The following is a 15,498-nucleotide window of genomic DNA, read 5'->3' as shown; positions in this document are numbered from 1 at the left end:
ATGTCTCTCCAAATACCATCATATTGGGAGACTTCAACTACCCAAACATAGAGTGTGAACATTACTCAAGCCCCAACACCCTAGCCCAAAGGTTCCCAGAATTCATAAACTCAAATGCGATGGAACAACTAGTCACCACTCCCACAAGAGGAGATAATATACTAGACCTGATCATCACAAACATGGGGACAAAATGCTCCACACCGGAAGTATACCCCTCATTGGTGAGATCAGACCATAAATTAATCTCACTGGAAATCCACATCCCGCCCCCACCTCCTGCACAAAAGACCACAGTGAAGAACTTCTCAAAAGCCGACTTCACACTTCTTAAGACTGAAGTGGTATCCTTCAAGGGCCCTGGGCCAGTGGAAACCACAACCCACACCGCTGAATCCTTTATAAATCCCTTCTACGGGCACCTTCAAGAATGCATGGATCATGCAATCCCTAATAAAACCAAGACCCATTCCCCCAAAGGCAGGCACCCTATTTGGTGGACCCCAGCCATTAACAAACTTTACAACAGGAGGAGGAAGCTACTACATGACAGAGCAAAATCCCTAAAAGGGAAGGCATCTCTGATCAGTACTAGCAAAAAACTACGATCACTCATACAATCATCCAAGGCCAACTTTGAGAGAAAAATCGCAAAAGACACAAAAGACAATCACAAGGCCTTCTTTAGCTATGTTAGAAACCTGGGTGGAAAAGTACAGTTTTGTACCTACCATAAATGTAGATGTTCGAAGATCCACATTGCTGCAGTCCTTACACTTGGGTAGTCCGCTGTCCTCGGTCGGCCCGAATATCGAAGTATAAGGCTGACGTCGGTCAAGGCGCATTTGACTGACATCAGGACGTCAGGGTACAAATGCGCATGACCGACGTCATATCCTCAGTCTTTTCTTGCCCCAGATGTCAGAAGACCCTAAAAATAAAGGTCAAAACCAAAAGACAGCAAACAAACAACCAACCATCCTAGCACTAAAAATATGTACAATATATACAATATACATCATATTGACAACCCAACCCACACAACCGCCTCTAACTACAGAGGGAAGGAGGGAGGTAAATTGGACTGCAGCAATGTGGATCTTGAATATCTACATTTATGGTAGGTACAAAACTGTACTATGTTCTTCATCTCACATTGCTGCAGTCCTTACACTTGGGTAGAATCCCAAAGCAGAGGTAAGGGAGGATGGCCAAACTATAAGGAAGCAGGAGCTGCCAAAATGCCCTGCAAAACAGCAGTGGCAAAACCAGCCCTGGATTTAGAGTAAAGTGGTAGGTGATAATGCCTAGAGAAAGTATGCACTGAACTCCAAGTAGCTGCCTCCAAAATATCCTTAGTTGCCACCCCCTCAAAAAGCTGTCGAAGTGGCAGTAGCCCTAGTGTAATGAGGCCTAATCCCAGCTGGAATCTCCTTGCCATGATGGGAATAACAGAAAGCAATGCAAAACCCAATCCACTTAGAAATAGTTTGTTTTGACACAGGCTTGCCCTGAGAACTCAAAGCAAAAGAAACAAATAACTGCTGAGACTGCCTGAACCCTTTAGTTCTGTCCAAATAATATCGCAACTGCCTGTGTACATCTAAAGTGTGCAAAATCTTTTCCCCTTTATTTTGGGGATTTGCATAAAAGTAGGCAAATGAATAGTTTGGTTTAAAGCCACACTAGAAACCACTTTAGGCATAAAGGAAGGATTAGTACGTAAAGATACCCTATCCTTATGGAAAATTAAGAAGGGCTCAACCGCCATAAGGGCCTGCAACTCAGAAACCCTTCTTGCAGAGGTAATAGCCAACAAAAAAGCAGTCTTCCATGATAAAAACTTTAATTCAGTAGTAGCTGCAGGCTCAAAAGGTTGTAGAGTGAGTTTCTCCAACACAAAATTGAGATCCCAAGCAGGAGTAGGAGCTCTTCGTGGGGGTCTTATATTCTTTGCCCCTCTAAGAAATTGCTTGAACAAAGGATGAGAAAACAATGGTGGGTCACAATCATAGTGAGCCAAAATTGCTGCAGCATGAACCTTAATAGAAGAGAAGGACAAACCTTTGTCCAGTAACTCAGTAAGATATTGAAGAGCCACACTTAAATTAGGCTCAGAAACATCAAAATCCTTTGCTGCACTCCAAAATAAAAATCTCTTCCATTTATCTGCGTACACTTTCCTTGTACTAGGCCTTCTAGCTTCCAAAATAACATTCAAAACTTGCTGTGGAAGTGGAGGCCCACTATGGTTCAAAACAGAATATGCCAGGCTGTTAGGTGCAGAGAGTGAAGCTTGACATTGAGCAAATGACTGTCCTCCTGAGACAACAGGTGTGGAATCGAAGGCAAAGGCCATGGAGGCTTCCGTACCAGGCTTCTCAGTAATGGGTACCAATGCTGTCGGGGCCAATCTGGAGCTATCAAAATCATCCTTGGCTTGTCTTGTCTGGCCTTTAGTAGTACCTTTGGGAGGAGAGGCAGAGGCGGAAAGGCATACACATGAAGATTGCTCCAATTGAAAGAAAGAACATCCACTTTCCAAGCTGTGGGATGAAACCTTTTTGTGCAAAACTTTGGCAGCTGGTGGTTTAGTGGAGAAGCGAACAGATCTATGTCTGGAGTTCCCCATGACACTGTCAATTTCTGAAATACATGAGGATCCAATTTCCACTCGTGGGGATCCATAATTTGTCTGCTCAACACATCTGCTAAGGAGTTCTGTGCTCCCGGCAGAAACCTTGCCTGAAGATTTAGCTGTAAACAGAGCAGTCTCCCACAAAATCATTGCTCGCCTGCATAGAGGATAAGAATGTGTTCCGCCTTGCTTGTTGATGTACCACATGACAGTTGTGTTGTCTGTTAGAATCAACACCTGCCCTGGAAGAAGTAAATCCTTGAAAGCTATTAATGCAAATTGGACTGCTAACATCTCTTTCAAGTTGATATGTAGATGTTGTAGTCTGGCAGGCCACTTGTCTTGTATCCACTTTCCATTCAGATGAGCTCCCCAAGCTTTGTCTGAGGCATCTGTCGTTAGAATCTGACTCGCCTCTGGCCGGGTCACAGAGAGTCCCTTGTTTAGGTGACATTCCTGAGCCCACCACAACAATTCCTTTTGAATGCAAGGTATTATTTGAATGACAGTGTCCAAATCCTGGCAGTGCTGTGTCCATACATTTTGAGATACCATTGTAGCTTCCTCATATGCAGTTTGGCATTGGGAAGCACCAGAATACAAGATGCCATGAACCCCAAGGCTTGAAGGACTGTCCTTGCAGTCAGCCTGGACTGATGAGACAACTGATGAAAGTAAAGGGAAAGATTCTTTTGTTTGTCCGGGGTCAAAAGGCCATCTGGGATGCTGTATTCAGTCTCACACCCAGAAAGCACATGTCCTGAGAGGGTACTAGACTGGACTTTATTTCGCTCACAGAATACCCCAGGCATCTTAGCACTGCTATCACATAATCCAAATGATGAAGAAGCTCGTCCCTTCCTTGAGCCAGAATCAGGCAATCGTCCAAATAAGGATAGATCTGTATTCCTTTTAACCTGAGGAAAGCTATCACTGGAGCCAGAACTTTCGTGAACACTCTGGGCAGTAGATAAGCCAAAGGGCAATGCAGAGAACTGATAATGAGAAGTCCCAGCTCGAAAACGCAGATACTTCCTGCAACTCAGTCTGATAGGAACATGAAGATAAGCCTCCTTGAGATCCAAGGTTACCATCCAATGATCTTTGCCCAGCAGAGGTAAAAGCTGCTGTAACGTCAACATTTTGAACTTGGGAATGTCCAGATAAGTGTTGAGGATAGATAAGTCCAAAATTGGTCTCCACGTGTTCCCTTTCTTTGGTACTAGGAACAGGCGAGAATAAAATCCTAGGCCCACTTCTGGCATAGGGACCGGCTGTATGGCCCCTATTTGGAGTAGCAGAGAAATTTGCTTGTGAGCCTCTATTCTTTGTTGAGGAGGAACGTCTGGCATGCCTTTGAAAGGAGGCAAGGTATGGAAATAAAACCTGTAACCGTGGTGTACGATATCCAATACCCATCTGTCTTGGGTAATTAAACTCCAATTTTCTTTGAAAAGTGCCAACCTTCCTCCCAAAGGAGCTGCCAGACGAGAAGGCTCTGGCAGCTGAAAAGGTAGGTCATTGGGTCTGTTTACGAAAGGACTGACCCCTGCCCTCACCCGAAGACTGAGCAGGAGAACTCCCTGTTCTAGGCCTGAAAGAGCTCTGCCCCTACCACGTCTAGATCTACCCCTAGACTGGGAATCATAAGAAGGATACGTCCACCCCTTAGTAGGCCAATTTCTACTAAACTTTGGAGGCGGAACCTGCAAAAAATCTTTAACAGTCTGCATAGACTTAGCCTTGTCTTCCATTTTCTTCAAAACTGCCTCAACAGGAGAACCAAACAACACATCAGATTGCAAAGGAGCATCTAAAATCCTTGTTTTAACATGGCCAGATAAATTCTGATCCCTCAGTCAGGCGTGCCTGCGAAGAACTGACCCAGTGGCAGCCACCCTAGACGAGGCCTGTACAGCATCAAAACCACATTGCAAAGAATGCTTACCCACCTGTTCAGAAACATGTACTAAATCTTGTAACTCTTTACAATCAATACCTTCCGCCAGAGCATCAACCTTAGACTTCAATTGCGAAAGGAGATAGTTTTGGTATTTCAACATGTGAAACTGGCAATTCAAAGCCCTCATAGCTAGAGTGGAAGAAGTATAAACTTTCTTTCCCCATCTATCCAAGGCCCTGGCCTCTTTATCTGTAGGAACCGGATTCTTGACAACAGAAGCCTTAACACCTTTAGGCCCCTGACTAACAGTTTCTGGGTCTGCCCTAGGACTCTTAAAAGATACTTATGAGCTTCAGGCACCCTGTAATACCCATCCGGTTTAACAGGAGCAGGAGGCAAAGAATCAGGATTAAGAGAAGCCTCTGTAAAAACATCTTCCACCACATCCAAAACAGGAGGTATAGCCAAAGGCCTATGCTGGGGTAAAACAAAAATTCCCTAAGCCTTTTCCTGGAATCAGAGAAGTCCTGACCTTCCCACTTAAAATGCTCCCTCATGGAATGAAGAGTTTCTGAAAAAGAAAAATCCTCAGGGGGAGAAGCAGAAGGAGTAGAATCATCCACATCAGAATCAGAATAAGGGGAATACTCCTGCAAGTCTTCAGCCGAAGACTCTGAAACATCCGAAGCCTGCTCAAAACTCCCTAGCTCAGGCTCCACCCTAGGTCTCTTATCAGGAGGGGGCAAAGAACCCCTAATCAAAGTAATCAAATCTTCTGCCATTTTAAGCATATGCTTCTTAGGCACAGTTCCTGAAGAACTAGGGGTGACACCAACTGAAGCTAAACCTGGACTGCCTCTGGGAGAAGCCTTGGAAACAGATGGAGAGGGCCTAACCACCCTAGGAAGGGAGGGGAGTATAGTAACTTGAGAAGCCCCATCAGCCTGACCTGCCTCCTGAGAGGCCACATCCTGCAATAACAAAGTCTCTCCCTGGGATCCCAAAGAAACCTCCGGTGGAACCACCGGCTCCACCGACACCTCTAAAGAACCGGCGTCCGCACGGACGGTTCTTCTAGCCTAGGCTTAACTGCTTTGTCCTTGCGCTTCTTGAAGAAGGGCCGGAGCATCCGACGGCATTTTATAATTGCGCCGCTTCGAAGACTAACCTGGCACAATCTAACCTTCTCTTTATAGTGCTTATTGAATCTAGCACAAGAGCGACACCCAACAACGCCGTGCTCAGGCCCTAAACAAGGAATACACAAAGTATGATAGTCTCTATGCGGTATCTGTTTCCCACAAGAAATACAATTATTCACTTTAACTGACATCCAGTAAACCACTGAGGCAAGAAAAACTAAAATATTCCCCAACGGGTACTTAGCCAACTTTGACTCGGTCTGAAACTCCGAAATCGAAAAATTTCAGAACGCCAACCGGCACTTGCAATGCTGCTTCTGCATCGGACCATGCGGCAAAAAAGACTGAGGATATGACGTCGGTCATGCGCATTTGTACCCTGACGTCCTGATGTCAGTCAAATGCGCCTTGACCGACGTCAGCCTTATACTTTGATATTCGGGCCGACCGAGGACAGCGGACTACCCAAGTGTAAGGACTGCAGCAATGTGAGATGAAGAACATCTCGCAGATATGCTCAGAGTTAGTCCAAAATGACACAAAATACACTGAACCCACAGACATTGCCAACATTCTGGCAGACAGGTTCAGTGCAAATTTCTCCGCCCCCTCCCCCCCAAAAGGAGAAATATCTATCCCAGCAGAGTGTAGCCTCCCTAACATCTCAGATGCCCAGGTGAGAGCCGCCCTCTCTAAAGCTAAAAACACAGCATCAATGGGACCGGACAGTGTCCCGGGCTGCGTGCTACATGAACTCCGTGCTACATGAACTCCAAGAGGAACTAAACCCGCACATAAGGCTGCTGTTTAATCTTAGCCTTACTACAGGATACGTACCCAAAGAGTGGCGTACAGCAACAGTGGTCCCACTCCACAAAGGCAGTGCTTCTATGGACCCTGGAAATTACCGACCCATAAGCTTGACGAGCCTGGTCTGCAAAGCTATGGAAAGGATCATTATGGAACTCAAACAAAGACATTGGGGACCTACAGACATTGGATCCTACCCAATTTGGCTTTGTCAAGGGCAGATCCTGCCTTTTGAAACTTGGTCGACTTTTTTGAAACAGTCACTAAGGCCACTGATGAGGGAAAGGCAGTTCACACAGCCTACCTTGACCTTGCAAAAGCCTTCGACACAATACCCCACTCGGGCATCACAGACAAACTCACCTGCTTAAATGTAAACCCATATGTCACAAGATGGGTTGCAAACTTGCTCAAGGACAGAACCCACAAGGTCAGAATTGCTGGAGCCATGTCAGACTCTAAGCCGGTCACAAGCGGTGTCCCACAGGGCTCAGTCCTTGTTCCCCTCTTGTTCGGCATTTATTTTTCCGAGGTGCAAGCAAACATAGGAGGATTGTGGCTGACAAAGTTCGCAGATGACTGCAAACTGGGCGCCATAATTGATACTCCAGCGGACACAAGCATCCTTCAGAGAGGCCTCATAGAAACGGATAATTGGTGCCAGAGCCATAGCCTTAAACTGAACGCCAAAAAATATATTGTCATACCCTTTGGGAAAAACAAGGTACCCACAAATCACCACATAGGTGGTAATCCATTAAGTACAGAAGAGGTAATCAGGGACCCAAGTTGACAGTAACCTCTCATTTGACACTCACATTGCCAAGGTGGTTAGGAAGACCTTCTATATTGCCCACCTTATCATGAAGGGATTCACATCTAGATCAAGAGAGGTCATTGTGCCCCTATACTCTTCTCTTATCAGGCCCATGATTGAGTATAATGCCCCATTTGGGATGTATCTTACCTGACACCTGCAGAAGTTGGAAAGACCCCAAAAGTTCCTCACCAAGAGGATAAAGGGTCTCAAACATGTGTCATATGCTGCCTGGCTGAAGAAACTCCAGCTCTATTCAGTCGCATACTGCCTACTCAGAGGTGATCTATGCCTGACGTACAAGGCCATGTCCAATCTGGAATTAATGGACATGCTCCACCTCAGAAAATCCAAATCCATCAGAGCCATGAGAGCAAGAGATTTGAACCTCAACACAGAAATAAATAGGACGTGCTGGAGGGACAGATTCATAACCCAGAGGCTCTCTACACTCTGGAACAGAATCACAGTCCATGTTAGGCAGAGCCCCTCACTAACTCTCTTCAAGAGAAATCTTGACGAGTGGATGGGAGATCGTAGGTTTACCCCGGGGGTCATCTCTGTGTCACTACTAAACAGAGGCACAGTAAACTAAACCCTAAATGGGCATAGTATTCTCATCCCAAGGGGTGGCAAAAGCCAGACACACTCTGGCTAGGCTTATAAATGCCCTAGGGCAGATAGCCTAGTATGAACCTATGAACCTAAATCTAGCTATCATATTTTCTGAAGCTCCTCCAGCCTACATACCTCATATCCACCAACACCACAGCTCCATGTGCTATACCTATGTATCACACCTTGAGCACTTTACATACCCCTCTCCCTCCCCCCTCAACTTAAACCAGCTTTGCTCCCTTCCACCAGTTTTATTCCGTTACATACAAACATCACTAGCCAAGGGATCACAGGGACAATAACAAACCCAGCTAAACACACCTTCAAGCAGACGCATGTAAAAATGTTGCAACCCTTTATGGGTACCTAATAGTGCTCTCCTCCCAAACCAAGCAGACACATACGTGATAACCCTGGTGTAAATTTTAGTCTAACCATTTGATCACCAAGACTAGCCTTAAAGACGGTTATACCTGACCTTTAGTGGTTACTTACACCATTGTAAGGAAATAAAATGAGTTAGGAACCTTTTCTTTAATAGCACATTTTTTTTTGTTTGTGTAACTTTAGGCCGCTAGTACAGATGTTTGTAGAGCTACTGATTTTGTGAAGAAACAGAAGGTCAAATAGGAGAGGGTCTTTCATGGCTCAAAAAGCAAGTCACCTCAGAGCAGCCATTAGGCTACTGAGTATCAGGAAAGTTATGCTAATCTATCAGAAAAGTTGAAGTATTTAAGCCTTTTAAATTATTTTGGCTAAAAAATCATTGGAGTTCCACCAGCCGAGTCACATGTCTGTATTTGTACATACCAAAGGGGGCACTGTATTCAATGAAAAGTCTGATGATGGAAGAGTACAACAGTAAGAAGACTTTTTTGGAGCGTAAAGATATCACTCGGAAATTAACTGGGCCAGAAAGGAGGACATCCCGAATAAGATGGAGCCATAATGATAGAATGAGAGGCTTGCTCACGTCAGTATCCAGGTGTCTTACGACAGTATCTGTTTATAAAGGAGTACTATTATAACACATGAGCAGGGAACAGTTTTTCTGCTGATTGGTACTACACTGCAGTTTTTTCGTTTGTTTTTGCATTTAACTTTAGACCATTTTCAATACACTTGGTAAACGCATATTTCAATTTTTTTTGAAGCAGTTTATTGTTAGTGGGTGAGGAAACCGTAATTAATACCTAGCTTGCAGACAAAAATTTGGTAAACCACATCTCAGAAATGGATGCCAGCAAAATAAACACCAAACAGAAGAGGGCTCAGCACTAATATATGCGGTTTCCCGATAGTTACAATTTTACATTCAGCAAGGGTACCAACATCTTTCACAACGTTGGATCTGTTAGCCAACCAACTTACAAATCCAGCAGACAATGCAGGTGTTTACATTATGTTTTTCTAATTTTTCAAGGCTATCAGCATGGGAAGCTAGTTACAACAGCCCTGGCAAAGTCAAGATAAGCAGTGTGCACAGAATGACCACTGTTGATATCCTCTGTAATCTTTTCAAACAAGTTTACTAGGTTCATTAGACAGGACCTATCTTTCACAAAACCAAACTGAGTGGAGTTCTAAATCAATTAGGTCATGTCTGCATAAATGAGTTCTGCTGGGATATGCTCCACGGCTTCTCTTTTTTGAATTTCTTCTTTTCCTAGAACAACTTAATAAATGTATTTTCGATAAGCTAATACTTGGGTCACAAAGGTTTGAATGCCAAGGCCATGCAGAGAAGTGACTAGATCCTGCAGTAAGCAACACCTTAAACCTTTCCTGCATATCCGCATACAGAGCAAATCATAACACGAAAAACTAGCTTGGTTAAAAATGTCATTATGACATTACTATAAGCAGCAACAGATTAAAAATTAACCAAATGCAGCACTATCACAGATTCCTTACAAGATGCAAAAATAAGTAAACAAATACACAAACTAACAGGTTTTATCCTATGGCACAAAAACAAAGTCTTGTACTTTACACAGCTTCAGCTCTAATTCAATGGAAGTGGACCTGAGCAAGTAAATTAAATCCTTCAAAACATATCACCACTTGCCTAAGTAAGAAGAAAATGCCCATCGGCCATAACGAGAAGATGCCCACACTCAACGCAGCTGATGTCCAAAGGGCATTGCACAGAGTTAACCCAAGAAGAGTCTGGGCCCAACAACATCCTAGGGCGAGTTCTCAGGGACTGCGCAGTCCAACTAACAAACGTCCATGATGGATATCTTCAATAACTCTCAGTCAGCAAATTGTTATGAAATGCTTCAAGGACACATCAATCACTCCATTACCAAAGAAGTCGCCACCATCTTGCCTAAACGACTCCAAAGTGATGAAGTGCTTTGAAAGGCTGGTCAAGGATGCCATAACATCTAGGCTGTTGCTGATCTTGACCCTCTGCAGTTTGCTTACTGAGCAAACCACTCTACGGCAGATGCCATCTCTCTAGCACCCCAGTTATCCCTGGAACACCTTGAGAATAAAAACACCTAAGCAAAGGTACTATTCATCGCCTTCAGCTCTGCTTTTAACACGGTCATCCCTCTTCATCTGGTAACAAAACTACTCCAATTTGGTGTCAACACTCCACTTTGTAACTGGATTCCTCACTTTCTTACAGACCTCAGAATGTGCGCACAGGAAATAACTCTTCAAATAGCATCACTCAGTGCACATCCTTGAGGAACTCCAGTGTTAAAAGTCCCTTGCTGTTCACCCTGTTAACACACAATTATACAGCCAGGTACAATACAAATCACATTATCTACTTTGCTGATGACACAACAGTGGTGGGCTTCGTTAGTAACGACGATGAAATAGTGTATAGAGATGAGGTGGAGCAACTGATTACCTGGTGTGGAAATAACTTGGTGCTAAATGTGAACAAGACAAAAGAGATAATTGTGGACTACAAAAAATGCAAGGAACATTCCCCCCTTACGATTAATGAGGAAACAGTGGAAAGAGAGAGAAGCACAAAGTTTCTGAGACTGCACATCGATGAGGACTTGTCTTGGAACACAAATACAAATGCCACAGCCGAGAAAGCACACCAGAGATTGTACTTTTTGAAAAGGCGAGGACAGCGAATCTCCCACTGACAGTTCTCACTACCTTCTACAGAGGTACTATAGAAAGCATCCTGACAAACAACCTTGTAGTATGGCATAGAAGCTGCTCTACCTCTGACAGCAAATTCCTCCAGAGAACGGTGAAGACAGCTGAGAGGATCATCAAGACCACCTTACCATTTATCCATGACTTGTACTAATCCAGATGTCTCTGCAGGGCCAGAGGAATAATTAAAGACTGCACTTACCCTGCTTACAGATTGTTCCTGCATCTATAATCCGGAACGAGCTTCTGAAGAATAAGTTACAGAACTACGAGATTTAGTAACAGCTTTTTCCCTAATGTCATCAGGCTGCTGAACTCTAGTAACAAGTATGCGCCATGATGGCTATTTGGGTCATTAGAACTGTAGTAGCTTGTCTTATATTGTGCATTAACCTGGTTACCAGTCTCATCTAATATCAGTACAACATTCAGCATGACTGATAACTTACAGGCCATCTAGAGCAGTAGCAATGCAGCAAAATATCTCTTCTTTCAGTGCAATATATGTTACAAATTCATAAATTAACCATAGCACAATATTCTAAGGTCCATAGTGCAATAGTCTAATGTTCTTGGAAACTACTTTCCTTAAGTTATCAACAAAGAATCAATTCATGGTGTTATTCACCATAGCAGCACTGTGTCATTCAAAAACTTGCACATCATTTTCTTCAGTCCATCTAAGCATTCAGTACCCCCCCCCCTGAATATGTAGCAGGAAGTTATCTATTATAAATAAGGAAAGCAGAAGATCAAGTTCTCTTTCAATATAATAAACATCTTATAGACAATCTCAGAGGTACAACAGATTTATAACCAAGTCTGCTTTTCTTTCAATACAAAAGAAAAGTGATTTTACTCACTGTAATACCCTCAAAACAGGGTGGCCACGGTGGTGCAGTGGTTAGCATTGCTGCCTCACAGCAAGAGGTTCTCCGGTTCGATCCTCGGCTGGGGTGCCTTCTGTGTGGAGTCTGCATGTCCTCCCTGTGGTTACGTAGGTTTCCTCTGGGTGCTCTGGTTTCCTCCCACATCCCAAAGACATGCTGTAGGTGGATTGGGCACTCTAAATTGGCCCTAGGCGTGAGTGCGTGTGTGTGCCTTCTGTGGAAGGTTGGGCGCAGGGCTGGCAACTCGACACTGTAAAACTCCACTGCCAATCATGAGCGGACAGGTGATCCGCTGTGGCGACCCCTAACCGGGAAAAGCCGAAAGAAGAAGAATACCCTCAAAACAATTCTATTCATTTTGTAAGGTTTAAAAGTAGAACTACAATCATGAAGAAACTAAGCTCCTTTATAGTTGTGAAAGACTAAAGTCAATTCTGAATTGGATCTGATTTAACAAGAAATTCTAGAGAGGCTGCTTTCACTTATTAAAATACAAATCAAATACTGTTTTTTGTACTTTCACCAAAAAAGTGTTGACAGAATAAGACTTAATTACCATTTCTCTTCTTATGAAAGGTTACCTGGAAGTATTCTAAGATGAAGTACTGGAAATCATAAGAGACAGATGGTATTTGTCTCAGCAACCTGTAATGAAACATTTTACCATAAATAGGTTCATAGGCTAACAACGCACAAGGGCCTTTTTAACCCTAGCCATGCATCCCAAATCTCTGACAAGTTCTGATACACTTGATAAGTGTATGCATGGGGCCTGGGAGATGAACCATTTACAGGTTACATGTTTGCATCAGAGACATAGGTGCCAAACCAGGGATGAATTTCAGGTTTCCCATCCAATTTTCCAAGCTGCATTTGAATTGGATTAGGGAGGAACTCTGCTTCACATGGATGGGGACCCTGTTCCACAGACTGGGTACTTTCTGGGATGCATACCTATCTCTCCAGCAGATCTTATTTACATCACAGGCAAAGTTTAAGTCTTTAGAACGGGTAATTCTGGTACTGTCTGTTTTGTGGATAGGCAGGAGGTCCATCAGAGTGAGGTCTGACAATGCCCTGTATGCCAGGCATAGATCTCCTCTCAAAAACCTGTAGGAGACAGAATACATGGATATGCCTTTGAGGTAGTCTGCATAGGACATATTACTTATGCCCTGTATTCTTTTAGTGAGGAACCTCTGTGGACGTTCCATTCGTCGGATATGCCTGGTTAGGTACATACCAAAGGGGGCATTGTACTCGATGATAGGTCTGATGAATGCTGAATACAGTGGAGCAATGACTTTCTTGGAGCTAGATGCCATACCTTTGTTTATAAGTTGCGCAACACAGAATGATTTCCTCACCACTCCAGACATGTGATGATCAAGACTAGATTACTATCTGTGTGTGTCCCTAAGTCCCTGACTAATGGGTCAACTCTAAGGGGTGTGTTGTCAATATGATAGTTACCAGGGATGGATGACTTCCCAAAGGATACTATTATGCATTTCTTGGAATTTAGTTTTAGTCCATGACTTGACACCAGTTGTTTGTCTGTGTCAGCCCCTCCTGGAGAACTTTTGTGTCAGTATGAGATTCAATGGCAGCTCCTAATTTGAAATCATCTGCAAATTTAGTCAGCTAGAGACCAGTGACATTGGCCTTGACTTCTGAGAAGTAAATGCCAAAAAGGAGAGGTCCAAAGACTGATCTCTGAGGGACTCCACTTGTGACTGACCTCTTTTTTAGAGGTGGACTCCCCAATTCTAACTTCTTGGGCCTTGTCTGTGAGCCAGTTGGCTATCCACTGTGTGACATATGGGTTTGTACCTACCCTCTTGAATTTGCCAACAATGCCAGAGTGTGGTATTGAGTCAAATGCCTTGGCCAGTTCAAGGTAGGCAGTGGTAACGATTTTGCCTTCATCCATTGCTTTGGTGGCCTTCTCAAAGAAGACTGCCAAGTTGAGTAGGCATGACCTGCCCTTGACAAAACCAAACTGGGTTGGGTCCAAAGTCTGGAGGTTTACTACATCTCTATTGATCATCTCAATGAAAATTCTTTCCATAGCTTTACATACAAGACTAGTGAGACTTATGGGTCTGTAATTTCCAGGGTCTGTAGATGGCCCACCTTTGTGCAGAGGGAAGACTGTTGCCCTCCTCCATTCATGAGGCATGAAGCCTGTTTGGAGGCTACCGTTAAAAAGTAATTCCAGAGGCCCTGATAGGTCATGTTTCATGCTATTTAGAAGGCATCCTGGGATACTGACTGGGCCCATTGATGCAGTGTTTTTGGTCTTGGAGAGCATTAAGGAGCTGTTCCCTAGTGATAGTAGGGGGAGTTACATTTGATATTTCCTGAGGGAAGGTTGAGTGGGAGGGAAGGGTAAAGTTGGAGATGAATTTATCAGCCTGGAGGGTTTGCTACATCTTCTGGCTCAGTATAGGTGGCTCCATTTACAATTAGCTCTGCATACAATTGTGTACTGCCTTTGAGGTTGCAGACAAAGCTAAAGAATGCTTTATGGTTGTCCTTGGCCTGGGAGGCCAAACGTACCTCAAATTTGGCTTTGGTAGACTTTATTTGTCCAATGCTTTTATCTTGTTAGGTGCTGCACCTCCTAATTTTTGCCATGATTTTCTTCCTCCTGTTACAACCTACAACATTATTTCTTACTTTGTTGTGTGAATTTTGTCCCTATTACATCTGACCCTCAAGCCTCAAAGGGACCATCGTCTAGGCATCCAAGATGGCACTGTGCTCTTTACTGGCACCCTGGCACTGGCAACATTTTTCAGAACAAAACCCCCACCCTTACTGGTGAAGTGGGAACTCTCATCACTGTTCAGGCCACCTATGCCCTCTAAGTCACTGCATGCATGCTCTCCCACATTTGCCAGCAGGGGGCTACCGTCACTGCCTTGGGTAGCCATGACTACATCCTCTCAATCTAGTTCCCACAGCATGATGAGCTTCCAGTCTCTAGTACGGCTCTGTCTTTACAGCTGTGGTACAAGCCAGTCAAGAATCACTATCCTCTCTCCTCCTACATGATGGCGACACTCGCACTCCTGGCTGCACTGTTAAGTGGACAAGCTACTTGTTGAACTAAGGACACCAGGACAGTCGTCAGGGCTCTCTCTCTCTCTCAAGAACAAGAAATAAAAACATAAGCCAGCTAAATGCAAATTTTACTGTGTCTGACTCGAAGACAAACTGACTGAGATTATTTACTTCTAAGAAACAAGTGTATTACACCATGAAATATTTCTCAGATCTTAAATAATTTAATATTTTGTTACATTGGGCAATTAAAAATATTTTATTGTTTAAAAATAGACAGTTCTCTAAAATAGCCAAGTTTCTACTTCTCTCTTAATGAAGAAATGAAGAAGAAATAAAATCTTTATATAAAGACTGCATAGAAAGACTACCTACATGTTAAGTACTGCCTTCACTCAAAATGAAGACAGGAGTCAGAAGCCCTCCATACAGCCTGGATGTACATGCTAAATCTCTCCACAGATAATGGCAGACAT

General features: G+C 43.7%; 1 protein-coding gene across 1 annotated transcript in view; it reads right to left on the bottom strand.

Annotated features, from left to right (window-relative positions):
* Positions 1-15,498, bottom strand: part of WWC2 (WW and C2 domain containing 2) — a 1,656,421-nt gene that overhangs the window by 123,278 nt on the left and 1,517,645 nt on the right. The gene's annotated exons all lie outside the window — the stretch shown is intronic.

Source organism: Protopterus annectens, chromosome 2.part1 (assembly GCF_019279795.1).
Source record: "Protopterus annectens isolate FY-2018-M chromosome 2.part1, PAN1.0, whole genome shotgun sequence".
NCBI lineage: Eukaryota > Metazoa > Chordata > Ceratodontiformes > Protopteridae > Protopterus > Protopterus annectens.
Note: the sequence above shows the minus strand (reverse complement) of the source record. Positions and strands in the feature narration are given on the sequence as shown.